At 43.7% G+C, this 27,982-nt stretch overlaps 1 long non-coding RNA gene across 1 annotated transcript; it reads right to left on the reverse strand.

The window, feature by feature from the left end:
• Nucleotides 1-977: 977 nt before the first annotated feature.
• On the reverse strand, nt 978-27,953 carry LOC133625267 (uncharacterized). The gene is made up of 4 exons (XR_009818580.1): nt 27,837-27,953; nt 16,563-16,613; nt 15,793-15,863; nt 978-4,874 (listed from the first exon to the last, which is right to left on the reverse strand). It is a non-coding gene; the product is annotated as an uncharacterized LOC133625267 (long non-coding RNA).
• Nucleotides 27,954-27,982: the final 29 nt, after the last annotated feature.

Here is a 27,982-nt window from a genome sequence, read left to right on the forward strand (position 1 = left end):
AAGTGATAGAGCCTGTAAGTGAGGGTCCTAGGCAAGGTAGGATTGTTATTCGAGGCTCTTAAAACTCACTCCAGAAAATGATGATCATAGTCTTTATTTTGGTCATTAGTGTGGTCATAGACAAAACCCATTTTGCCATAACTCTTTCTGCTTTGTGCATGAGAACTGAGAGTTTGGTATTCTGCCTTGCTTGTCTCTCCCATGGTCTTAAATGACAAAATAACATTTCCATTAAAAAAATGAATGTTTCTTTTTTTCCCCCAAATAAATGATCTCTAATGAAACATATCTGAAAAATTCCAAGAGGTCCTCTCTTTTTTAACCTGTCACACCCTATAGACCCAGTGTTTTTCTACTGGGAGTAACTGAGGAGATTTTCTTTTTGCCTTACTTCTCCCTTGCATTCCCCCACATCCCCCATTTTCACTCTTGTATTATTACCTTAAACAATGCCTTTTTGAAAAACGTATTCTTTCCAAAGGTGCTTTGTTAAAAAGCAAAACAAAACCACAAAACCAACAGCGAATAACAAACTTCCCTCAAATTCCCACAGAAACAAATAAGACGACTTTGAAATTGCACACACTGCCACGGAGCCCAGACATTACAGCTCGGGTAAACCGCAGTTGCCCTCCAGTTGCTCTGATGATTTCTTTTTTACCTTCCATTTGGTGCTTTTCCATTGAGCCCCAAGGTTTCCAGGCTCAAGTACCAACATCCAGAGAGAGCAGCTAATTGGCAGCAAGAGAACAGAGTGTGTGTAGAAATCATGTATCCTCTGTGATGGCTTTAATAAGAAAGATGTATTAAAGACTGTATACTTGTGTGTAGACAAAGGGAAGCTGAGAAAGACCCCGCTGAGCTAGAGCAACTAGCGTGTACTGGGATGATTTTTTTTCCTCCAAAGACTAGAAGCTGCTATTCTTCCTTCTCCAACTCTCATGAGCTTCCTTGGAAGAAGAAAAGTAGGTGCCCAGTCTGTCTAGTGACAGATGCCCTTAGCTAACCCTCAGACCTTTTTGCAGTCAGAGGACAGCTGAGCTCTCCCATTTCAGGCAGGACACTGAAACTCCTTTCCTGCAGCCTGGCTCCCAGAAAATTCTTTTGTGGTGTATACCTTAAAAAATAACCGTGCTATGAGATGTCCCCTCTACACCTCTCTGTGTTCATGAACGTCAGGCAGATGGAGACCCAGAAAAAAAAAATCCAAAAGTGTAGCCCTTTTTTCATTTCTTTTTAAAACAATACACGACTCTTAACGTGACAGCTTTACCAAGTATTTAGAGACTGTGCTTATAGTCTTACCTTTGGAAGGACTTTAGGCCTAGTGGATTTATTATATCATCGTTTCTAAAGGAATTTCTGTGTTTTAAACTATCCTCTGGGCTCAGGATTGTATAAAATGCTCAGACACTTTCATTGCATTCTGGTGATTATTAATATGTATTAACTTTTTAACATCCTGCCACATCTACAGTGTTGACATCACAGGACCGATTTCTCATGACAGATACTCCTGGGTAAAGTAGCTCACACAAGGATCATGCAGCACACACAACTTGTGTGGAGGCAATTGTGTACGACCTTCTCTACATTGTCCTACCAATGACCCCTTCTCTAATCAGGCAGAAATCATGCTCCTGAAGAGTGGGAGGTATTACTGCTTCCATGCTGGCCTTTTCCTGGGCCCCCGCTGCACAGACATTGCCAACAGTAACAAATTGCTCTGAGTTATGTGCAGCAGTTTAGTGATGTGGACTAGTTATTTATTAGAGAGGGAGCTGAGACACCAGCAAAGGGCAAAAGAGTGAATAGAAGAAAAGTCCCAAATAAAATGAAGCAAAGCTGCTTCATCTAGCAGCCTTCTCACAAAACTGATCTCCCATTTCTCGCTTCTGGATCCCACCTTATTTATCCAACTGGAGATCACATGTAGATTTTTGAAAGGGAACCCTTTACAAATAAAGAAATGTCCCCAAGGGTGGTCAATAAAGACGACAGCATTGGACTAAACTGCGCTTCTGTGGATGGCAAATCAGTGTTTTACTATTTCTTTAGTCATAGTTTCCTAGGTGTAAACCTGGCTGTGCTACTGATTACCTCGCTTAGAGGTACCTTTCAATTTGAAGATATGTGATAAAAACAACAGACTTCCTCTCTTCTGCACTTGAAAGAAGAAGTCAGCTCTGGAAGGCTCTGTGTTTGTTTCAACTTGAAAAAGCAAATTCTAAGTTTAACACCACGTGGACATTTAAAAAATAGGAGAAGAGCTGTTTATGGTGACCCTTTAATGATTGTGTTAGTGTGCAAAAGTGATGCCACTACATTACTGGTCTGCAAAGATAACTAATTTTCACTCTCCTTGATTCAGTTCAGTTTGTTCCAGAATAGGTTTCTCGACTGCTTGCTGGCTTTCTTCCCTTTTGCTGCTTATCAGTCATTCATATTAATGCTCAGTTCATTTGTCTAATGCAGAGGCCTGAAGGGCTGGAGATGTTCTGGAGAGGAAAATGTCAGCTCCTGAGAAGCAAAGGGCTTCAGATAGAATGAGATGTAGTAGCAACATGACCTGGATTTGTAAAAATCTGGAGCAGAAGAGTCAGTGGGAAGAGATGTTGATGCAAACTCCAGGGCAAAAAGCAGGCTATGCTGAATAAGTGCCTCTGTCCTTCCTGGGCACCTAAAGCAACTTGATTTGCTTGTGTGATGCACCAGAAAAGTCAAATGTGGTTTTCAGCTGTATCAGCAACTGTGGCACTTGTTCCTGGGAGCAGAGATCCAGGGAATAGGTACTAAATTATTTGCTTGTTATCCTTCCAAAATCCTGCAGCATGTTGTGGAAATTGGCTTCTCACGGGATTTTTGCATACAGGGAGAATACCAAAGTAGATAGCCACATTTTAAAATAGAGTATTCATCCTTGAATTCTGCTGAGGAAAAGGAAAATCCTCCTTTAGTAGTGGCTACAAGCTGCTATTGAGATCTACCTTATCACTGTAGGATCAACATTTGCAATAAAAAATAAGATTGGCTTGGTTCAGATTGGATCAGCTCCTTCCCAACCAAAAACAGTGTGTCTAAACCCTGGGCATCAGTTAACACCTTTGGAGGATCTGAGGGCTGTAGGTGCAGGGATTTGCTGCTGAGGCTGCAAAGCTACACATTGCTCATAGGTTAGCCACCTGTGTGCAAGGCAGGGGCTGTGCATGTCTTCCACAGGAACAACCCCTAGCAGGTCACTTACTTGTGAAATTGTTCATTCCATATTTTTTTAAAGTTTAAATAATTTTCTTTTTTAATTATAAAGATTTCAAATAGCAGATTACCTTCTCTTTCTCTTTCTTTTCCATTATCTCTTTTACTAGACAGTTCACCAAGTGAACTCAGTTTTCCCTCCTTTTGCCTCTTCCTGATATTTCAACATTTGCTTGGCTTTGGAGGCAGGCTGACAAATTAAAGCAAAAATAGGTGGATCCTGGATACATTTCACCCATCCAAAAAGTTCAGAGAAGACAGAAGAAAACTTTTCCAAGTGTTTCACAAGTACAGCTCCCCAAATAAATTTAAAAGAACATCTCATGAGAACTGAAAACTGGAAATAATGTTGTCAGTCCGGCTCCCCCTGAAATGACACTTCTGTGTCTTGGCTACCGTAAGCAGCGATGCATAGGGCGCTTCTTACCACCTTGTGAGCATATAGTGAAAATTTGTGGGAAGCTGCAGCATTTCCAATCCTATGTAATGGGCTCTAGTGCTTGTTTTTAATAGACATCAGTAACAATGTATCTAGATCCACCCAAAACCCCAAAGCCAAGTCAGCTTTGGGATGGAATAGAGGAATTTAATTTTTCCTCACTTTCACTGCTGGGACAGACAGTTTTCTTCCCTTATGAGGTAATTTAATTTTCACATTATGCTTTATGGGATATCCTTTATTTACCTAATGCTTTCCTGTTGAGTCTTTTCAGACTATGAATCTTGTATATTTTATATACACAAAGGTGACTTTTCCTTCCTTTAATGACCGTGGCTTATCAGTGCAGGCAACCGATACTGGACTCATAAATATGTCACTCTTAGGTTTGTGGCAGCCCCTTCTGCTTGGTAGGACTGCTCCTTGCTGCTTGCTCCTCCCTTTCACTTGCTGCATCTCTGTGGTCCGCTCGTCCCGTCCCCCCCCCAGCCACGTTGCTGAACTCACCATTGGCTGATATAAATAAATCACTGATTTAAGCTATAGGTGAAAATCATTGTGAAAGGAGCACGCAGAGGAATGTAATACAAGGTCGGTGGAGCCAGCGCCTTCCGACTCCAATTAAACATTTCCTGTAAGTCGGTGCCAATTGTGCATCTTGTAAGAACATTTGAAAGCAGGAGCTTGAACTCTAAGGGACCCTCTCGCCTCGAAACCTGTTTCCTGTTTAACAAGATTTAACAAGTACAACGAAACATGCGCCATCAGCAACAAAAGTCATTGTAAACGGCTCCAATGTGCAAAGGTGCTGGGTTTCCTCTTGGCCTCCAATGCCTACCGACTCATTGGGCCGTCATGGGGTGGCTGCAGTGGGATGGCTTGCTGCCCTGATGCCACAGACCTGGCGTAGGTTCAGCCTTCTGCTGAGGGAGGTGGAAGGGTAGAGGGCAAAAAGCAGTCCTTCCCAAAGCGGTCAAAGCTTGTTGGGTGAAAGCTTCAAAGCTTGGTTGCATTATCCCAGGAGTTTTCTACAGAGGTTGTGATTTACTCTGTGCTGCCTGCCTTTCAGCCTGAGACACAGCCTGGCTGCTAACAAGATGCCTTGAGCCTTGTCGTTGATCACTGTGGTTGAAGACATCACTGTGGTGTTTGGGGCAGGCTGTAGTCCAGGCTGAGCTCCCTGCTCGGGCAAAAAAGAAACGCAAAGCAGAGATCACTCACTGTCAGCTTTTGGATATGCATTCAGGTATGGGAGGACTGTCTGTGAGAGCTACAAAGTTTAGGAAATCCACAGGATGCTTGCTTCTGGCTGTAAATGCAATGTGGACACTGAAAACGTATTCATTGTGGTCAGGCACTGAGAATGCAGGGCTGCTTCCTAGAGGGCTGTACAGTGAAAAGAGACATCCACGTATATATTTGAACTCATACATAAAATACACATGCATTTCAAAAGAAAGTGTGTGCATATATGTCTACATACATGTGTACTATGCATGTAACTCATACTGGAGGCTCTTGTAGCACTCTGTGTATCTCTCTTCCTATTTCAAAACTTCTGGGATTTGGAATTAATCCTCCAGGTACTCCTGTGATAACCACAATAACAATGACTGTAGCAACAATCTCATTGGTTTACTGCAAACTATAGCGGCATTTGTTCACTAAAAAATACACATCTGATCAAAGTTTCCAAGTGCATAGCCCATCTCTTGCCTCTTCAGCAACCAGCTCCTCCTGCTGCCTGCGCCATCCTTACAGTAGCCAACAACCAGGACAAGACCTGCTAGCAAAGGGAGGATGAAGGTGAAAGAAAACAAAAGAAATGGTGTAAAATGGTGCTTAAAGCGATAGAGACAGCTCTGTCCTCAATACTGGTCACACCCTGCTAAAGACATTTCAGTCGTGGATGCTGAAACAAGAATAATTTTCTTTCAGGAGGTCATGAACTTGATATGCAAGATATATTAAAACATTTTCTCATTGTCAGGGAGGAGGAAAAACTTGGGAATTTGATACAGGCTCCACAGCTACACGCTAAATGGGCCATCCTTTATTTGAAATCCATCATTATGGGATATAGTTCAAGTTCAAGGAGAACAGCATTTTTCTCAGAGAAGTCTCCTCAGTCTTTTCCTTGACTCCCTGGGCCATACTCAGCCATGATCCATATCTACTCTCTCTGACCGCTGCAATATATCATGTCAAAATATGATTCAAAAAGAGATCTCTACAGGGTCCTTGTCATCCAAAGCAAAGATGTGCTGGTGTCCCTGCCATGTGGCTGAGGGGTCTCTGGGCCAGTCTCCCTTTCTCCACAAGCTGCCCATGATCCTTCCTTGCCACAGCTCGGTGTGATTTGTCTCTTCCCATGTACTATGTCCTGAGCTCAGTCTCTTTGCTAGTGCCTGGGATGCTGTAGTCTTCTCAAATATGGATGTATGCACCAAGACCGAATGAGAGCAATACTCAAGAGTATTCAACCAGCCAGGACTTTGCAGGATTTATTCCTATCCCCCATGCACCACCAGTAGTGACAAAATGGCAGCCAGCTGTGGGCTTGCAGTGGGTTGTTTGCATTGCCTCATGTCAGTTGCTGGCCCAGCACACACCCTCTGTGTGCTGGCAGTGAGAGATCAGAGAGCCAGCTTCTCTGTGAGGGATGTGAGTGAGATCTGAGGCTGTGTTTGCTTAGCAGCTTTCGCCAACCAACACTTTGCTGACCACATCCAACCCTGTGCTGCAGCTTGGTCTGCTGCTGCACAGCTGGGAGGAGAACATTTGAGGATATTCTTGGATCTGCCTGCTGAGGAACATCAGGCTGTGTCACCCTGCCCCAAGTTTGTGGCTAGAAGTCTGTTAGGCCGTGTTTGCTCCACAGCCTCCCTCTTCCTGGAAAGGCAAGATGTGGGCAAGGCTGGTCAGTTCTGTGGCAGGGCTAAGCCACTGGTTCAGTCTAGGGTAGAGCTGGGGTTTGGCTGAGATGGGAGCTGCTCCCAGTTTCTCTTCTCTAAGTTTAGCATCACTTGTTGACAGGAAAAGGGAGTATGAGTCTCCTTTGGTGCCTATGTGCTGAAGTGTCTAGCTTCATAATCCTAAACTGACTCCAAAATCATGTGTAAAGTCGAAACATATGATGCTCTGCTGACTTTAGCAAAGCCACCCATTCCTGCTATCTCATCATGGCACAAGGGCAAAATAGAAGCGGGATGTTCTGGGATCTTGAGACCTGGTGCAGCAAGTGAAAGTTTCAGGGCATTTCTCCAGGGGAAGAGCATGCAGGAGGAAGGCAAGATTCCTGCCTGTGAAACTACAAGTTCGAAGATGCAGCTTGGACGAGACCTGCACAAAGTACTCATGTGCAAAGCAGCGCTTACAGAAGACTACACCTCATCGTGCATGAAAGAGCTTTGATTTACAGTAAATTTGCACCAATGGGACATAATAGAAATGCTTCAGACACCATTAAAGCACAACAGCACCTGCAAGCTGAAACTGTATTGTCTCCCTTGGCGTTAAATGCTGAGCATAGTCTCTGAAAGAAGCAACTACAAGCCAAAGGAACCCAAAGCCTCGCTAGATAATATACCTAACAAGGAATGAAAGCTGTAACATATTTCCCTTGTACAGATGGGAAACTGAAGTACGCTGCTACTCTGTTTTCTGAGAGTGTGACTTGGATTTATACAAGATCTCTGGAGCACAGCTGGGCATTAAAATCAGAAACTGAGTCTTATGTCTCTGCTCAGGAGGAGGAGGGGATGAAGTGACTGGCAAACATTTCCAGACAGACGATGGAGTGGATTAGTACAAAAGAGGATGCAGACCTCGGCTGTTCAGCTGCCAGTAGAAAACAGGGGGAGTATGGTTAGGCAGCTGGTGCAGAAACAGGTGCAGAGAAGGTTTCCTGATAGCTGTGCTGTCATCCTGCTTTGAACCCTCAGCTCCTCAGTAAATCTTCCCTCTTGGAACTCTCTCTTCAGAGTTTCATTTCCTCACGTTCCTAAAATAGTTCTTGATAAGCAACTTGTCCTGCTTGTAAAGCCCTTTTGGTTACTTCCCTAGAAATCTATTTTCATGTTTTCTCACTGGACTTCAGCTGCTTGCATTCCCATTTGGAAAAAAAATATTGGAGAAAAAAACCACAACCAGCCAAGGCTTAACACAACAAGAAGGTGAAACGTTTATCTTTAGTAGCACAGCAGGACCTTGTCTGTCAACTGAATTTCCAAGCAATGTCATAAATTTATGGTGCTAGAACTTGCATCTAGCCAGAGGACCAGGGGGACAAAAATATAAAAATACATATTTTTGTATGTAAGGGATTTGCAGTAAATACAGACTTTTCACTTTCAGTGGTGTCTTGCAGTGCATTTTGTCTTCACACTGCAGGCAATTAAGATGAAATAAAGCAGAGGAGGTCAACATACAGTTTTTAAGGCACAAGGAGCCTTTGTGCAAGGCAGGTAGTCTTTCCATGCTCAGCTCTGAGACACCCTGGAGCTGCTCTGCCACTGGTCTCCAGGGCAATCCCAGGTGGTAGAGGAAAAAAACTGGCAGAGTATGCTGGGATTAACGTGGCTAAACGACCTAATAATGCAGTCCACATGCAAATCATTTCTACCTGATAGGAAAATAGTAGGGAATTGCTGCTGTCCCCAAACAATGAACTTCTGGCAGAACTCCTCCCTCAGCTTTCTCATGCTGGTGGCATTGTGTTATCCCACAGCTCATGCCTGGAAAAGATTTTGACACATACCTATGAAAGTTTGCCTATGGGAAAGTTGGCTATTCTGCTTTTTCAGAGACTCAGAATAATGTGTGAATCCAGGACTATTAGAGGGATGCGGGTCCTGAAGAGAATAAAAAGTTGGGTTAGGGCAGTTGGTTGGTTGTCATCTCTTTAGGTCAACTACCATTCCTTGTGCAAATACAGAAGTCTCTATAAAAATCTACAGTAAGAGAATGACAGATGACCTTAGTGGATGAAGAGTTTGATCTGGAGTGATCTAGATGCATCATGATAGAAGAGTGGGTCATCTGATGAGGACATCCAGGAAAGAAGCTCTATTCTTAATTTCAAAGCTCGGGCAGCAACTTCTGAGGATCAGGAAAACGGGTATCAGGACTTCTGGTTTCTCTTCTGAATTATTTTTAGATGATTTTGGGTGTCTAACAACAGATGAAATAACTAGTGACAATTCTGAGTGACATTAGAAATACCTGTTTTCACAGGATATGCAAGAACTGTCACAAGGTGAGGAAGGTAGAAGAAAAAATGTACTAGAAGTGACCTGTTCACGACAACCTTGCTTTTAGTTCCTCAGTAGCATGGGACAAAACTTGAAGCCTGTAGGCAAGAGGCTGCCTGGAGGCCTCAGGACAACTTATCCATCCTATCTCCCAGACCTGGTAGCTTTTGTGCCTGGGAATCTCTGGGTAGCCCAGAGGAACTGTTCCAGATGAGCCTGCCCACAGTTGCCATTTCTTTCAGGGCCTCTTTCCCTCAGAGATATAGTGTCTGGGAAGAAGGTGCTGCTCCTCAAAAGGATTAACCTTTCCAGTGCTGGTTCTCTAAGCATCCTAGATGGCAGCACCTTTTTTTTTTTCTAGGTGACAGGTACGGGACACATGGGTACACACATGCAAAAGGTCTGGAGCACCTCAGCATCCACAGGACATACTGTGCCTGGTTGAGTGGGTCTGACAGCTCAATGAGGAAGGAGAAGCAGTGCTCTGGGAAGATGCAGATTTCTTCTGAATGGAGACACAGAAAAAAAATCACAGGCTTTAATGATATTTCTTAATAAATAGGTCATCACAGTGTAGCTACCCCATTAGTAAACAGCATATTTCTGTTTGATTTTCATTTATTTCTTCCCACTCAAGTCCGACACAAACAAAAAACACTGCCCCCATCTTAGCACAAAGGTGACCTCCGGGCAATATGGTCTCAGAAGTATCCAAATTGCACACACCCTAAACAGAGACGTACATTTTTCTAGAGTCAAATAGTCTTTTGTGTGGGTTTCCAGTGACTTACAGGCATTTGGGAGAGAATCAAACAGGAACCAAGACAGTGTGCCTCAGATCTTAACAAAGTAGTCCCGTACTATGCTTCCCGCTCTGTGCTCAGATAACTGCTGTGCAAGAAAAAGCCTTGTTTCTCTGGGATCAGAGACTCCATCATCCCATAGATTGTTCCAGAAAATTGCACTCTTCTGGCCTGGCTACGAATTCTGGATCCAATGAATGTCTCATTTTCATTAATAGTAGTTTCTTGTTGTTTCTCATACGTTTTCTTTGAGTGTCATGGCAGCACGAGACAGCTTCATCCCAGAACGCACTTAGGAGTGATATTTAAATCATCTTAGGGTTTAAACATTTCAATACTGAATATTTAGACATAGATGTGATGTGAAAGGCTCATCACTGGTGCCTGAATACCATTAAGAATATTTGTTCCCACTTGTCTTAATGCTAATAATTGTAGCAAATGGATTTTAAAACACCAAATTAGAAAAGTCTGCAGAAGTGAGTCACGTTTTCTTTATATATATTGCACATATTAAACACGCAGAATGAAGAAAATTTAGAGTCATCAAAGCACAATTTCCAAACAGACTTGCATCATTAAAAACCCATTTAGCTTCATAGTTCAAGGTTAAGTTTGTTCCCAGAAGATGAGGTAATTTAGTAAAATAATAAAGCTCCCATTAAACAAATCCCGTAATAGAACTGAGCCTTAGCGGCTGCAAAGGAAGGAAACCGTAACTTCTGTCAAAGCACAGGGATGAGATTAGCATTAATAAAGCATTCCTCACAAAGCAGAATGATGGTATACGGGGGAAGGCACATCCAAATAGCTCTCATTTCCACAATGTTTCCTCTCAGATATGGTCTTGTTAATTAGCCATCGGAAAGAAAACTGAAAGTGTACTTTCTCCTTCTCAACTTCTCCCCGACTATTAATCTCTGTGCTGAAAACAGTGCCACCAGTCCATCTTATTGTTATTAGCTAGCGGAGACGTAAAAGAACTACATTCATTTTCCTTATCGCAGCCCAGAGGTATTTCCTTTATGTTATGAGGAGCATTTTGATTAGTTTTGGTCGTGTCTGCAGGGAAGACACAGTTTATATTTTCCACAGCTAACATAATTTCTAGAAATAATGGCTTGTTCCAGCACTTGCCGGTATTTATTGTTGGGGTTTAATTGCTGAAGGGGTTTAATTGCTGAGACACGGATCTTCCTTCTTTTACTCCTCATTGTTTCCTGACTAAGTTTGAGACAAAACTTTGATAGTGAATCTTTCCTGGAGCTGGTCACTAGTTTTCAATGAGTCATTTATTTAAGGAATGTAACTGTTCTCTCCTGTGACAGCACTGTTCACCAGCAGATGTGAATCATTGTTCATTTGCAGAGCCAGAGAGGTATTCTGTTGGGAAGGATCTGAGGGCTACTCAGTCCCTTTTTCCCCTAAGTTTTGCATTTGCCTAAGGTGCTTAACCTGCTCTTAAAAACACAGGTGATGGGGATTCTCCACTCTTCAGCAGACCTTTAATCGTGTCTGCTAAACAGGCAGCCCATCAATTCTGTACGCCAACAGAAAAAAAAAGTTCATTTTCTCTTTGCAGCAGCCTAATTTATATGTTTGAAGCCTGTTATCTGAAGATCCACTTCTTTCTTTTTCTGTCATGGGACTGGACAGCCCTCAATACCCAGTTTCATTCCAGACAATGCAGCGGGCATGATCTGAGCCCATACAGCAGTTTTGTAGTGTCTACTGATGCTGGATGCTCACACTCCTGCTTGTGCTCCGTGCTCCCCTGGAGCCAGGATGTACAGAGTGGGCCATGCATGGCCTTGTGATGGGCAGGAGCCATTCTGCCCACTCCATTTCCTACACACAGCCTTGGGTATGTGCTTGGGCAGGTGAGTGGTCACGGCACTTTTGCTTTCCAGTAGGAAAAGCTCTCTGACAAATCTGATCACAATTCAGGATGACCCAGCCCTGTAACTCCCTGTGACTTCTTACCACATGGAGGAGAAAGGAGAGGGTAATGTTCTCCTTACCCTCTGCAGAAAGACAATGTAGCAGCTAGACTGATAGCTCCCAGATAAGAGCTATGACTGCATCCAAAGCCCAAAAGAAGAAGGTCTGCAACAAACATTGCTGCTGCTCCCTTGTTGCTAAAGAATTACCACTGGGAGGGAATTAAAAAAAAATGTTCTTCAGAGGTGTACAGGTCTTGCTTGAGAATGCTGATGGGAAATGCAAACCACTTCTCGGTATAACAGATATTAACACACTCACACTTTCTTTCTTGAGGCTGCTAATTTTGCATGACCAAATTAGCTGAGGAAAACAGATTTAAAAAGTCAAATATTGGCATGGCTCTTGCTGTCTCAAGTAAAAACAGTGCTATGTTCTGCTTCGGTTTATCTTTTGTTTTGCTCACAAATCTGAAGGGAACAGAAGTTCTAGGAGTGTTACTTGGGGATCAACACAAGTCTCTAAATAATTTTATAACCACTTGTGTTGTTTTGCAAGTGGAAAATGAAAACAAAACAAAATGAAACAATGGCAAATGGGCCCCTGATTCACAAATTCCTGTCACCTTAGGCTTTGGCAGCCATTAGGAATACAATTTCAGAAAGGATCAGGATACACTTCCCTGTGAACTTGTTTTCTGGAGCTGTTATTAACCATACAGGTCGGGGTGTTGCTTACTAGAGTGACATGGGATTACATATAGCAGCCCCCAGGCCAGCTTTGCTCTCCTAGCTGACCCATTGCAACACCTCACACGCAGTGGCAGTAGGCCAGGAGCATCAGAGATCCAGCGTGCCACACCTCAGGGCTATGGAGGGAACAATCAGCACCTAGGGCTGAGACTGGCATCCATAAGCTCAGATACTGGATGCCTGAGCCACCCACCACCTCTCTTTGTCCTATATCCCCATTTTCCACAGGGCATTCAAGACCAATGCTCCTGATGTAGAGGCACTTAGATACAGTGAGTTAACCCTGTATTTACGGAAGGTCTGGAGCAGATTCCTTCCACTCTTAAAAGATATGGCTCAGAAGAGTCTTTGCTGCAGAAATCTCCCTATGATCTAGAGAGCAGTTTTAAAAAAAGGAAAAAGAAAAAAAGGTATTTTAAAAAGGTGGCAACTGCATAGTCAGCAGTGCTTGAAATCGAAACAAAGTCTTCAGTGCAAAAAGCAATATTCCTGCTCTGGAAAAAATTGTGATCCCCAGTTTCTCAAAATGCCATGGCAAAGCATCGTTATCTTGACTCTTCCTATCTCTATCGTGCCTCACTGAAATAGCCTAAATGAAGTTGCTATTTGTAGGGTGTAGCTCATGCAGAAGTTGTATCAATGAAGCCACTTAATTGTTCTTCTTCGGGGTATTACACAATTGGCTTTTCTGTAGTAGTTCTTGTCAAAGAGGAGATCTCATGACTCACTGTCATGAGGGAGGCCTCTCCTTCCTGCCAACTCTAATTAGTCAACTGTAGAGTCTCTGCTGGCTCCTGCAGATGGGAGGACATCTCCTGTCTTTGTTGCTAGCCAGCTTCAAGAACCCATAAGAAAGTATTGTAGTTAGATGAAGGTAGCAAGGTAAGGCCCTTGACATCTTTAAGAAACCCTGCAGGCTGGAGCTGATGGTAGATTAACTTCCTCAGGCTATTCATTATATTGAATCATTTATCAAATAGCTCTTCAGAAAATATTACTATGGCTTGATTTGAAGACTGTAGCCAATGCTGTGTTTCTAACAGACGCTAAAGTGGTGTCAGATAGTGCTGTCACCCAGACTTCCCTGTTGCATCATTCATAAATTTAACCCTTACTGGAGGCTACCACAGACTTGAGTCACTCTGCCATGAAAGCTGATTGAGGAACCCCATTCACAAGCATGTGGTTTCCTCTGTCCTTCTCAGTGTAAAGCACGGTGTTAAGCTCTGTGAATGTAGAAAGTGTCTGCCTGAAGGAGGGCTAGTATGAACAAGTTCCCTTAAAATCACAAAAAATTAATTGTTAAACTGATTCTATCATGAGAGTATCCTTCCAATAATGCACAGCTTGGATTTGAAGGTGTTTAAGGTGTTGGGGATGTGAGAATAAAACATGGGAAGACTGCTTTAGACAGTTTTTTGGGGAGATTTCTCTAAGTGTCTATGGCTGGCAGCTGTCAGGAATGTGACGTATCAGAGATCTTAAAAAATCCAGTCCAGCATTTTTCTTCTTACTGTAGATTTCTCAGGTCTCTCCCTTTCTTCATCTTCTATTATCTTTCTCCTTTTATACTCCTTCCTTCTAGCTTCAGAGGAGACCTTCACCTCCTTGCCAGGCACTGGACTGTGTAACACCTTCTGCACCTCCTCTGAAGCACTGCTTATTCAGTTATAAGCCATTTAGCCTAGGGCTTTGGCTTTGGGTGGGCAGCCAAGCTGAAACACAGCTTCTGGAGGAGATTTGCTGCTTTGTTTTATGCTCAGTTTTATAACATCTCCTGATATCTGTTCTTTCATGGCCTTTCCCTGATGGCTGGACAGCTTCAGCAAGCCAAAGGGAATGGTAGTTTTACCTGTGATGCTACTAGAGTAGCATTCATCTCTCACTCTGTCAAGATTTTCTGCCTTTAGTAGCTACCAGAGCTTACTCTACTGCACTCCTATTAAAAAAAACCAAAAATCCAGAAGCTGTTTTTTTATGGTGTTGACCCAATCCATCAGTCCATGAAACACCTTTACAAGACATGCATGATGCACACCTACCTCAGTGGTGGTGGAACAGAGCCCAGCAAAACTCTGCAGGGAGCAGATGAAACGTTCTCTGCCTCATGGTGAGACAAAAGGTGCTGAGGTGCTGGTGATAACAGCAGCACCTCAGGAACATTCTCCTTCCCACCTACCGACACCACCTTCTCTCTCTCATAAACACAAACAAGTCAACTCAATTTGCATTTTCATAGCTGGGAGTAAGTCATTGCTAGATTAATGAGCACTGCTATTTATATCTAAATAATCACAGTTCTAAACAACTGCTTGGAGGCAACAATATGGAAGGCAAGATTCTGGGCTAGGATTTGAAGGGATTCAAGCAGCATTTGTCATCAGAAGGAAAAAAATGCATCCAAACTATAAAAAACACTTTACCCTATTTTCAACCAACTGAGAGAAGCTAGAAGAGATGTGAACATTGCATGCAGACTTGGATTCCTTGCCAGAGCATGCTGGCCTTAGCATTATTCACAGTGATTACTTTTGCTAAGCAGCTTCTCTTAACCATCTTACATGCCACAACACTGCTTGGGACTTTGGCAGCACACTGTACTACCCGGATCCATAGGGTACCCGGCATTGCTCCTCTCAAGACAGAGTGTGTGAAGAGTCCTTGCACACCAGCTCTCCGTTTGCTACATTTGGCTGAGTTTCTGCAAAGTGAATCTCTTGGCTCAGTGCAGAGCTTGCGAGGCCACTTAAATCTCTCTGACCCCTTAATGAAGTTTTTAAAAGGGCTTCATAAATCTTCATCACTGAGAATTGCTTAAAGCCCTGCAGTGTTTCTCTAGTGGCATTAACCACTAAAACAAGTAGACAGGATCAGGTATATTTATTGCATTCATCTTCATTATTCCACGGGTTATCCTTCTTTCCAGACTTTTGCATAAGCTACAGCCAGGAAAGGGAGCACAGGAGTCAATATTGCCTGACAGTTTGCAACCATTCGCTATGACTACACCAGATCAGTCCTCTTCGTGAGAATGATTTCTGTGCAGTCAGCAACTGTGTGCTCATCATTTAGTCTTTCATATTTAAAACATCATACTCTTCTTCATTTGGGAAAGAATCTGATTTTTACCTTTCCTCTGAAAATATGCCTCAGGTCACAACCTGACAGCTCCAAAATGGATTAGTTACCTGTCTGCCTTTTTTTTTTTTTTCCCTTGGAATTTTGGCTGACTTTGGAAACTTTTTTTTTTTTAGAGTAGCATGAGTCTTCCCTGAAATAGCTGTCAACTTGATGGATATATAAGGGTTACTAAGAAAATATATTCTTTTTTTAAAAAAATGTTTACATACCATATACTGTGGTCTCCAGGGTGAGTGTGTAGATCCTGCACATTCTCTATGGGTTGCTTGATGCAATCCCTCTGCAAAGTGAGGACATGAAAGGCAAGAATGAAGTTCACAAACAGAAAAACACCCCAATGCAGATGAAGTCACTGAACTTAGGGAGCACCTATCTTCCCTGTGTGACAGGAAGGAGTTAAGAAACAGCAGATAAACATGCAGTAGCTGAACACATAAGTAAACTTGTATTTCACCACAGTTTGAAAAACTGGTTCCAGGACTAATTTCACAGACAATGAAGGACTAAGACTTTCATAGACCTGTTGGTTAGACCTGGTCTAACCAAGCTTGGGCCACTCCATTCCATCATAAAACTGCACTTTTGTGAGGCAGACGATTTTCAACCTTGTCTTTTCACTCAGTATTTTGTTTCTGCCATCAAGATAGCGTGCCATGGAAGGGCTCCTTTAGAGCCATATGACATTATTTTATTTTAAATGTATTTGTATTACAAGAAGGTCTACTAACCTCAGGGAGGACTAGGGCAGTCTGTGGACCAGCAAATAAACAATATGCTTGTGCAGGCACAATCAAAGGACCTCTTATTAAAAAAAATGACACTGAAGTCTTACATCTGCCATCTAGGTCATCTAGATCTGTATTCTAGGTCAAGACTAGAAGGAAAAATAGGGACTAATGAACATAGTGGAGGCTCAAATCCCAGATTCTGATGTGTAAGGTGAGTTAAAAGGGGCATTAAAGGAGAGATCTGAACTCACCTGAACTGATATTTCTTCCATTGACTTCAGGGTGTTTTGGGTGATGTCATGCTGTCAAAGGTGAACAAGTCAGATGATTGGTTTTAATATAGGAACTGCAGGATGGATTACATGATGTCCTGTGCTGTCTGCTATAGAATGCTTTGGTTGATAACGTGCTAGGGCCACACTTTTACCCTACTGAGGAGATGAGATATTATCTGACTTCCTGTATGCTAAAGGCTATAAAAGTTCCCCAAGTGCTTATATAATTGTGTCCAAAAATTCAAATTCGATTGTTGCTTTTGAATCTGCAAGAGACAAGCATTGCAGGCAGAGGACAGAAGAAATAAAAGGGACACCATTGCCTGAGGTCCTTGAAGTGTCAGGAAGTTGAAGAGATAAGAAAAGAGATTTCTGCAAGTGACTCATGGCCTGTGGTTTAAGAAAAGATGGAAGGACCCTAAATCCTGGACAAAATGACCTGGCAGAAGTTTTTACTCAGTCCTGAATCACATACACAGCTTGATCCTTAGCATATGAGCCAAACACTTAAGGCTGTCTTGATAGGCCTGCAAGGGAAGACAACTGAGGGGCATAGGTGGTGCTGCCCTGTGGCCAAGATGTTGTCCCTGACTATATGCTTGTTCCTAACCTTGTCCATTTAAACCTTCCACTGTCTAGAAGTTAGCCACCTAAATAAACATCTGTAAGATATAAGCTTCATGATTTGACTGAGACTTTGCCTACACTGTGTTTCTCCATGATACAGCTCTCTAACGTAAATGAACCAGGCTAGGATAGGAAAGCAATACTGGTCCAACACTTCTGTACCGGGAATTTGCAGCAGAGGTGCTACATGTCAATCAAAATAGTTGGGAAAGGCAAAGTTTAAGTTCATATAGTGAACCATCACACCATGGTCTCATGATACACTGCCTTTGGCAACTAAGCTGCTGCAACCAGCTCAAGACCCAGATGCTTGTTCCCACCTCTGGCCTGCAGTTTGTCACCTCCTCAGTCGTGCCAAAACAACTGTGTGCAGAACAGTGCTTAAGTTGGAGTACTGAAGTGATGGAAGTTAAAAATAAACTGTTAGTGGGAGGAGAAGAGGGAGAGCTATTTTTAATTGTAATCATTTCAATGGTCTTTCTTCCAGTGTGGTCCCACAAGGAATTTCATTAACACAACTGGAAGAAGGCAACGGATTGCTCTTCTGGCACGGGTGATTCCTCCAGGCAGAAGAGTCCCTCCTGGCAGAGGGAGAGGGTTTCTTAACTCAGCATTGCACCAAGGCAAATATGCTGTAGAATTACATCTCCCAACATGCAGAATTATGCCTTCTCTACCTGGGTCAAAGTCAGACTCGGATATCCCAGGCTCTACACTTGCTATTCTGTCTCCTAGGACCTCATAACATTCATTTGTGAAAGTACTCTAGGCATGCCAACATCAGTATTAATAAAAACAAATAAAGAGACATTGAGGTTTCTTCCTGTTTTATAAACAAATACTCCTTATAATCATCCTGAATATGAGCCTCCTCCACAATTTGCTATAGTATGGCTAGACGTCACCCATTAAAATCTATTCAAATACAAAATACACTGAGTAAACTGAGATTTAAAAAAACATCAGAAGAGATAAAATAAATATTTAATGAAGATTGCTATATGATCAACAAAGGAAATATTTGTATGTTCCTTAAATAGCATTAATAGTTCAAGGAAAAACACTTGAAAAGAGTTCAAAAGGTTGCAGCACGGGTACAATTTGGAAATTCACAGAAGAATTCAGCAATTTGATAATTTTGGTGCTTTGCTGAGTTTTGCTGTCAGTGAGACTGTGAGTGAGAGTGCAGAGCCTTTTTCCTCTCTTACTGTTCAGGCACTTCAATTTTTGCTTCCATTTGAACATGAAATGCATCCACTCTGGTAATCTTCTGCTGTATTACTCCAAAGAGGCACTGTACCAAGTGAAGCACGTAAAATACAGACAGTTGTCCAACTGATGTCAAGTCTCAAACTAAGTAATTGGTTACCTGAATGTTCTGTGTTACGAACATTATTAAATGTTTTCTGTGACATTGATTGAGTTTCAAAGCACTTTTCAGCAAAATGCAGCAGTAATTTGATTTCCAGTATGCAGGAAAATGAAGTAGTATCCCTGTGTCTTACAGCAAGGCATCCTCCTTTGGGACTTCTGCTCCATGTGTTGGATCATACCAGTTCCTGGATGCTTGGGTGTACAGGCAGGACTTAAATTTAAATTACTAGACTTTCAGTATGTTTAGTATGTCCTTCAATTCTCTTCTAATAAATGGAACCAAGGACATAGTGAGTCAGTTTTGTAATTACATGATATAATTGTCTCATGAACTCTGTACAAATTACCCTTTCTCTGTATTGTTTTTGCAGTGCATTGTTTTTCTTGAATAATATGGCACATATCCAGTTTATATTGCAGTCAATAAATTACCCTGATTTAGAACTTGATGGTCCTCAAATGAATAACCAACATTAACAAAAATAATAAAGTCATTAGCCATTTTAATAATGTCAGTGCTCTTCATTTAGAACCATTACATTTATTTGTAATTATTATCATATTTCCTTAAAAGCATCTTTCCCCTTCCCTCTCCCCCCTCTTTTTTTTTTTTTTTTACCAAGAAGTAACCATAGATGAAACACATTGCTCAGCTTTTAACAAAGTTCTGACTCTAAGGTTAACACTAGAGTGTAATGATGTAAAGGAAATTGCATTTTATTGCATTTTAATTAAATAGGTCAACTTGTGCAGGCATTTCTCCCACTGGAACGTGTTCCTTCATTGTTAGACTGTATTTACTTCTTGAGCTTTAGACAGCAGGTTTCAGTTTTCCACAAAGAGGAGTGATAAGATAATTTGATCCATTAAATGGTATATTTTTGACATTCCAATTGACAGACACTGGGAAGAATTATAATCGATGAATACCATGAAGTAGATATGCTATTGTTCCTTTTAGTGAAGTGTAGTTCTAGGTGTGCTGAATTCTGATTTTACACAAACAATTGGATGGGTTCAAGGCAGCCCGTGAACCTGTCTCAACCCCTGAAACACCATGGGGTGGCTGGCTGGAATTCCATGCTTTGGAGGTATAGACCCAGAGCAGCACTTCTTTCCTATGTGAAAGAAGAAAACATCTGGAGACCTTGTTGCCTCCTGGGCCCTGCTGCCATCCTGGAGTGAAGGGGCCAGGGTGTGTATCAGATCTTCCAGGCAGCAAGGAGGTGTGTAGGTCCTTCTCCCCTTGCACTGGACCTGGGCAATGGCACTCCCCTTCTTATGGCAGCCCTGGCTTGCTATGCTGGATTGCTGATGCCAGGCTTCTGGTTTTTTTCTGTTCATAGAATTACAGAATGGTTGGAAGGGTAGCTTATAAATAGTCACGGAATCCTGAATGAGATTCTTCTCATCGTCCCCAGCCTTCCCGTCCACTTAGCATTTCTCTCCAATTCTATCCTTAATCATAACAACAAACTTAGCCTTTGCTGTAATAACTGCACTGACTGTATCCAAAATACCTGGCTGACATGAAGAATTCACCCTAAATACTGACATTTAACATTCAGACAGGCTCTTCCAGGATCGGACCTACCCACATCATCCAAGTGCATAACCCCATTAAATTCAAGGGGTCTACTTTTCCAGTTCAGATTTAATTGTTTACTTTCTGATTCTCTCCATACATTCTATGTTCCACAAGTCCAAAAGCTGAGCTATGGTGAGCGTTTTTCTGTACAGAATATTTTTAGCCTTCTAGTAGCTGCAGCTCACAACCATTAGTTTCTCCTCTCTACATTTATTAGAGGAAACACTCATGGAAGATGCGTCACCTTCTGGACCTCAGAGGCACACATAGTTCCAAGTGGACAGAAGCAAAATATGGTTTTTTCCATTTCTTGCAAGCAGAAATGAAGTTAATCTGTTTGGAAAACTCCTGCTAAGGGAAATGTCATTCAACAATTCTGTTGAAGCTATCCAAAGCAAAACCGAATGAATTTGGAAACTTAGCACAGGTCGCAGACCCAGTCTGTGAGACGAGTAGTAACTATCCTTGTAGATACTAAGAACTCAGAGAGTATATGTTAAATACTGGTTTTAGGCTGAATTACAGCCCACTCCAATTCCATGGGTGAAATATCTTGGACTGTATTTACGTTAGCCCCTACCTTTTGAGCCCCTCTGTGCTTAAACACAAAGCACAGACTGCAGCTTAAGTCAGTTCAAGGGTTGTTGTTTTCTGTACTCTGCTGAACAGGCAGAAAACAAGGGGATTTGCTGTGATTTCTCGTGTCTGAGCACCAATGAAGTGCTGAGATCTTGGCTTCTGGTCCAGATGTGACTGGTCTTTCCAAACATCCCAGGTGTGACCCTGTTACCAAACTGAAAGAGAGTGGAAAATGCGAAACACTTTATCTATCCTCTCAAGGGGAACCTTGTTGCAAATTTGTCTCCAAGTTTATATTTTTAAAGGGTTAAATAATTCATAAACAGCATGAAGACTTTTGTTTTGGATAAAAGGATTTTTTTTTTTTTAGTTATATGAACCTTTTGGTTTTTGGGTTTTTTTTTTGAGGGGCAAAGAGTTTGGCTTAGCATAGAAGCTGAAACAGTTTGATTTATGTCATGTTACCTAAAGCTGCAGTTTTACAGATCTGTTGGTGATGTGTGGGGAGTGGTACTGTCTAGGGTGTCATGTTAGGGACATTTTGGGGAAAGATGAAAATAGGTAGAGAAAACCTCTCAAACCAGCCAGTGACTGCCAAGTTTTAACCTCCCAAAACTTGCAGGGCGTTGATAGCGAGGCTTTGTTGGATTTAGCTGTGATGCCATGAGATGCTACTGACAGAACTGCTCTTGTCTTGCTTTCTGCTGGGGCCACTGGCCCCCGAAAGTAAGGGAAGTGTAAGTTAATAGGGCTATGCTGGCCATGGAGCTGAGATCTGCCATCTTTAATTTCCCTACAATTGCATGGCATCTCTATCATAAAGCTATGCTGTTAAACTTGACAGAACCAGACATAAAACACAGAGACCAGCTATGTTACCTTTACTGTTGCTAAGTTAATTACAGGAACTATGGCAGTTGCTGAGTTGAATTGCAGAGTTAGTGCTGATTGGATCTGCTCAAGACCAACAGCTTCCATGCTGTGACAGCAGAAAACTCTGCATTAGCTGTCCATATATTTGTCTGAGTTTGGGGTTTGTTTGATCTGCTTTAAGCGATCGTGGTTAAGTTGCAACCGTGTCTTGAAGGGCCAAGCGGCAATTCATGTTGCCAGCCTCAGTATGGATTCATTAGCAAGGTTTATTACTTCAGGTATTTCCAAGGAGGTCTGTGGAACTGACTCTTCATGCTTTGATCATTGCGCATGAGGATGATCTCCAGCTGAATGAGTGTCCTTAGATCATTTTAGGATCTGGATAACTGAGCAGAGACACAGAAGCAGGGCTTCTTTGTAAGCACTGATTCACACGTACTCAAATCAGTGTATGATTCACTGTCAGAAAAATAACCCCAGCCTACAGCAATGTCACAATGAAAAGGCAGTGCTGCAAAGGCAGTAGTATATGTAAATTTATAGGCTTTTTTTTTTCTTTTGGTCATGGTTTCATGGGTGAATATTCTGGATACATGTGGCTAAAGTTGTGTGTTTGATTGTCAGAAATAAATGCATGATCCAGAAACCATTCTGTTTACTGATGGATATTAGCCTCAAATCCCTCAAGTTATCCTGTAATACCATTGCATGGTATTATGTTCAGAGCTAATTGAAAATACCTAGGTCTTCACTGTATAGCCTGCCACCACATTGGTTTACTCTGAGGATTGGTTACTTCAGAAAAGGGCTGCTAACTCTATGCTTGTTATGAATACTGGGGAAAAAACCAAAACCCCCAAACAAATGACAAACAAACAAAAAATTGAACAAAATCCAAGGATAACATTGGGATTACTCCTATCTACTGCGTTACTACTGTGGTACATCTTTAAAAACTATCATCTTCATAAGGGATGATAACTTAAGAAACTATGTATGTACCAAAAAATGTAGACTTTATTATAGCACGAAGAAACCATCCTTACATATGTCAGACTACACTACTTCCTACTCGTATTTATTTAATTGGAATTAAAGTTATTTGATTCCTTAAAATTCAGCCATCTGTGACCTTTTAAAACAAGTCAATAACAGCAGTGGAACAATACGTTATAGCCATCTAATTATAATCTATAACTAGATGTTATAGATTAAATGGGACGAGTTATTGTCCCATTTATTGGGACAATTTTTTAATTGTTCTTTTTCTTATTTGGAAATACTGATGTCTTTTAACAATGAATTGTAAATCCATCGTGAACAAAAATAATGGCTGTACAAAACCAAGCTTTTCCTGAAGTAATCGCAAAGGGTGAATTATTTGCACAGCCTCTTCGGCCCAGGAGGCTTAAGCGAAATGGATAAACACTGCCAGTGATTACATGAACGAAATGGAAATTGCTGTATTCACACGGCAAACGTCTCTATTCATACTTTTAACTGCAAATAGAGGGCTGTGCCCACGAAGCCATTAACACCAGGGGACATATACGCCTCAGAAAGGGTAAGAAACGCAAAAAGGGAAGGGAGGTGACCTAGAACCTTCTCTTATCTATGTGCCCACGAAGATGGGAGCCGCCTGGCCGGGATCTGCCTCCCCCCGACTACTCGCTATGTCAAATGAGGGGAAAACACGGCATCTGCTGGGATACACACACACACGACACGACACAGACAGGCAAAGCAAAGGAGGGGTACGGCATTTTGCCTGTCTATGGGGCCCCATACGTCTTGTCGGAAACCTCCCGCCATCTCCTAGGTCTCTATCCCACCTCTCATGGTATGCTGGCGCATACCTTCCGAGGCAGGAGCCATCCATCGACTTTTTATAGCAGTGAGGAGCAAGTCTATTAATAGATTATCTGATTACTGCGAGCTGTTAACTCTGATGTCTCTAATTCTATGATGTGGTTGTTTTGATTCGTTTTTCCAATCTGGTAGGAATTGCATTTACAGAACTGGTCTGACTCGCTCTGGAATATATTGTTTTAACGTTGTAAAATCAACTTTCATTTCAAGCAGAAACAAAGTCCCCAAATTTTTACATTTCTCACAAAAGCAGCAACCGAAAACGTTTTAGTTCAGATTAAGGGACGCGTTTTGCTTAGCTAGGATTGCGAGTTTCGTTTTTGATTTGGTTGGGGGTTTTTCTAAAGTTATTTAGCCCTCGATTTGAGCCATTTCGGTAAGGCAGCTAAATGGTAAGGAAAAAGGTTTCAAAAGGAAAGGCGAGGAGTTGCCACGATGCCAAGAAGAAAGGAGGGGCTCCGCTGGAGTTCAGCATGGACCGGCGTGAAACGGAGCTACGCCTGTAAAACGCACCACGGAGGACAGATTCATTTTGTCCTGTGGAAAACTTTTGACTGAAAGGTTTTGACCAATTCTGGTAGATTCTTTTATTTCCCCGACAGAGAGGCAACGATGCACAGTGGGGGTTGGCCGATAGGTTTCGATGCTGAAAACGATATTTCCTTCATAGTGTGTGATAGTCGAGACAACCAGCCCAGGGAACACTTGGTGATGTGGAGGTTTGCCTGTGTGGGGCTGGGTTTTTTCAAGTGAAAAAGAATTAAGCCTCTGGCAACCCCTGTTGTGGGGACTGGGGCGGAGGCAGGGTAGCTATTTGGAGATCTGATTTGATATTGCCCAACATCCGTAAGCAGGAACAAGGGGAAGAATGAGGAGAAGCTCTGCTCTGAAGCGGTGGGAAAGAGAAGCACGGCTTCCCCGTTGCTCGCATTCCTCCGTTTCCAGCACTCTCCCACAACGAACTCTCGCAGCGAGAAGAAGTCCGAGAAGTTTTCTCCTGGGCTTTCCGTGTCTGCTCCACCAGAAAGGACCCCTGAAAGCCTTTCTTGGCACCCAGGCAGGAGTGGACAGGGACCCTGGGGGGTCTCCAGGGCCCGGGCCTTGCGGTGGCGGGGAGGGCGCCAGGCTCCCCCTGCGGCCCTGACCCTGCGGCGGGGTTCGGGGCGGGGAGGCGGGGATAGGAGGGTTTTCCTTCTGGCCTTTCCCTGCAATTAAAAATAGGATACTATTCGTCGCCGCACGAATATATGAAACGCAGCCCAAATGCTTTGTAGCAAGGATATTGAGATAAATTGAGGTAAAAGCATCGAAATTAAGTCATTTTACTCACCGGCCCTTAAAAAAAATTTAAAAACTCTGAGAAGTAATAACAACAAACCACATTTTAAAATCCCCTGTGTACGTGTTGGAAAGAGAAACAGTGCCTACGCTCCTGTTGGACAGAGGCAGCTAAATCATAACCGTGTTTCTCACGGTGCCGCGTGGGTGCTGGCTACCTCCCGGTCATGCCGAGATTTGGAGGGCATTATCCTCTCCCTGACCGCCCCGCCGGGGCTCACGGTGCGTGTACCGCGGAGCGCCGGCTCCGGCAGTCAGGTTACACGGCAACAGGAGCCTCTTCTCCGCTCCTTTTGTCCATTTTATTTCTCCCCCTCCCCCGCCTTTTTTAAGGTCGAAATCATATACCAGGCAGACCTCGGAGACCTCCGTCAAATAAAATGAATCTGCACGTCATTAAAAAAAAACAGCAGCAGGTCACAGTGACGGCGAGGCCGCGTAACGTAGGGAGTAATAACCTCCTGCCTCGTTCCCCGCCGCCGGGCACGGCTTCAACCAGTGAAGAGCCAGGCGCGAGCGGGGAAGGCTCCCCGGAGCTGGGGCAGGGTGTCCTGCCCGGGGTGGGAGCAGTCGGGAGTACTCGGACCCCGCTGTCTGCAACCAGCAAGAAAAGCAGGAGTTCAAGTCCTGTCTCTGAACACCGGGCAGCCTTATGCTAGGAGTCTGGGGGAAAGGAAAAATAATCCCTCCTCGTCCTTGTAAATTGGAAGGTCGCCACTCTCCATGGGACATGTCTGATCACTGGCAAAAGGCACTCCCACCATGCCCTCCCACCTTGCTCTGGTTTTATACAGGATCCCTCTGCTTTGGAGGTCATTTTTTTCACGAAGCAGTGCCCCAGCTCCCCGGGCGGTCCCGCGTGGACCGAGAAGGATGGTGACGGGCAATGGCAAAAGCCCCTCTCCTTCGGCTGCCTCTGAAATCGCCCTTTCCCCGACTGGTACGGATTGTCCCGCCGGCTTCGGCCGCTGTGTCTGCGGCGGGGGCTGGAGCCCTGCGCGGCCGGCAGCGGTAGGGGAGTGCGGGGCCGGTGACTCCCTGCGGGGCTAGGCGCGTCTCGGCCCTGCCAATGCCCCGATCGATAAGTCCACTTCAATGTCACAACCGTTGGAGAATGGAAACACTCCATATCGTGGGGTGGCCTTGATAAAAGTATATTTTAAGCAGCGCGGATAAGCGAACAGGAGAAGAGAGGTGGAGAGGTGCCGGCACGTCGCCTGTAATAACCGCTGCGCTTATCAGCCTGGCCTAAACTCCCCAGCAGTTTCTAAAGTACATTAAGTTACATAAACACGGCTCGGAAAAGAATACACTCCATCCTGCGATAGTCACCAAAGTGACCCCTCGTACCGCCTCGCACCCGATCCCGCCTCTCCGCCAGCGTCCCTGGGCCCCGGCCCGGCGGGCCATGCCCGCGGCCCCCCGGGCTGTCTGGACCAGGAGGGCGCTGGCGGTGTGGCCAGACCGCAGAACTTCCCCCTCTCTTAATGGACCCTTGGTAAGGGATCAGGCTTGTAGAGAACCAGGAGTGGGGGAAGGAGCAATCACACTGCGGCTGCACACGGCTTTCCTCCAACACTTTTGGGGAGAATTTGCCTTAACTGGATGCAAAACCTTTTTTCTTTCTTTCTTTTTTCCCCCCCTATCTGCCTCCTTCCCTCTTTAGCCACAGCGAGAAGGAGAGATGGTTACCTCGCTGGCACCACCTTCCCCGTGGTGCCTTTCCGTACCGAGTATCCCCCCACTGGCTTTTCTCTGAAAAAAAAAAAAAAAGGCTCGGAGCTCTCCCTGCAGATGCTCCCCGGGTGCCTACCCCAGCCCCGGGGCAGGAGACATCCGGGAGGCTCCTCAGACCCCCGAGGTGAGAGTTAAGAGTGGGATTTGGGAAGAGAGTGACGTCATGGAGTTAGGAACCGAAGACTATATGATTTGAACAGTTCGAGAGAAAACTTGAAACGAAAAGCAGTGGAGAAGAAAGGGGTCACTAGGAATGGTTTCTCACACTGGTCCCAGTTCAAGACGGGTTTTCTTATCGGGTCTATCGGAGGAAATAAAATGAAGCTTGTAGCCTGGCTATAACGTAAACAGGCTAATCAGCGGTGAAAAAACCCGAGGCGCCTGAAGTGTAAAACACAGGTCACTTTGGAGACAGGGAAAGAGGCGCCTGCCAGGCCAGCGCGGCCATTCTTCCTCCCAACCATCCTCATGTCTCGGACAGGCATTCTCCAGCTCGGGCAGGGGCTCTGCTGCCCACCCTGGGGGCACATGGGCAGGATCACTGGCCTCTCAGTGAGGAAAGCTCCTTGAAAAAAAAAAATCCAAACCAAAACTCACAGCGTTTCTCTCATGATATCCACATTTACAAGTGTTTGAAATACCCTCGAGTTGAACTCGAGAAGAGGCATCCAAAAGTCTTAAACGAAATGCGGGGTTTAGAGCCAATAGCTCGTCGCTTTTCAGCAATGGCATCACCCAAACAGGGAAGAAGCGGCATGGGCATAGACACTTCTGGCTTCCCGTGCCTTTGTAGCGCTTTTGCAGGTCAAAACCACAGGATAATGCTTTACGTTTCAAATGCGGGTCGGAAGATACGCCAGGCGTTTACAGACAACGAATCACTGCCCTCGCTCGCAAAAGCTCTCTTTTTTTGTTTGTTTAATATTTCACCAACATACGTCTAAAAGTAAAATCATTTCAACGTGGCAGGTTGACCAAAAGAACGATACCGTTTAGACAGAACTGAGAAGAAAGAGGTAACGTCTTTAATGATACAATTTAATAGAGAAACGGTTTATTGGGAAAATGGTTATTTACCAGCCAAACCCTTGCTGCTCTTTGCCACAAAAATTGACGAGCACATTAAAACTTGGAGGTTGCAATCCGTTCACCTATGCCGGCAGAGCGAATGGCTACAGCCAGGGTTTTACCGTACCCCAGTATCACAAATCCTTCACCTCCCGACCACCTTGCCTGGAAAGCCCGAAAGAAAAAGCCGTGCCTACCCCAGGAGCGACAGCACCGCGCGTCAGCAGGTTTGGGCTCGGTTTCTGTCGGGAGGGCTCAAGTCTGCTAGCTGCCGAGAGCCGAGCTCTGCTCTACTCCAACCCTTTGCCGCAGATGACTCTTTCTGTACAAACTGATGATGACA

This window comes from Colius striatus, chromosome 4 (assembly GCF_028858725.1).
Source record: "Colius striatus isolate bColStr4 chromosome 4, bColStr4.1.hap1, whole genome shotgun sequence".
NCBI classification, from domain to species: domain Eukaryota; kingdom Metazoa; phylum Chordata; class Aves; order Coliiformes; family Coliidae; genus Colius; species Colius striatus.